This window comes from Teleopsis dalmanni, chromosome 2, assembly GCF_002237135.1.
Source record: "Teleopsis dalmanni isolate 2A chromosome 2, ASM223713v2, whole genome shotgun sequence".
NCBI classification, from domain to species: Eukaryota; Metazoa; Arthropoda; class Insecta; order Diptera; family Diopsidae; genus Teleopsis; species Teleopsis dalmanni.
Window position 1 is genome coordinate 88486197 of NC_051847.1, and position 411 is coordinate 88486607.

Genomic DNA, 411 nt, shown 5'->3' on the forward strand with positions numbered 1-411 from the left:
TAAATTTTTCCACTCTACCGTGTGTGTAGGTATTTTTCATGTTTCAATTTTTCTTAACTTTTTCAGAAAATTCACGTTATTTGCGCAAGTTTACAAACGGGAAAATTTTTAAAAAACTTTTCACATCAACGACAGTCGACAGACGATAGACGAGAGTCGAAATATCGAAATATTGTATTTATTTATATATTGTTTGTGTATAAAAAATGTTAACATTTAATATATAATTTACAGTTTTGTAATTTTGTAATTTTGAAATTTTTTTATTTAAATTTAACTATTATATTTTCATGTGAACGGTTGCGCGTTGCAGGATACACCGTACTACCCTGCTTTTGGCAAATGGCCTGAAATGGCACTGACAGTGCTACTGTTGCAGATGGCGCTTAACTGGAAAAAGAACAAACTAGT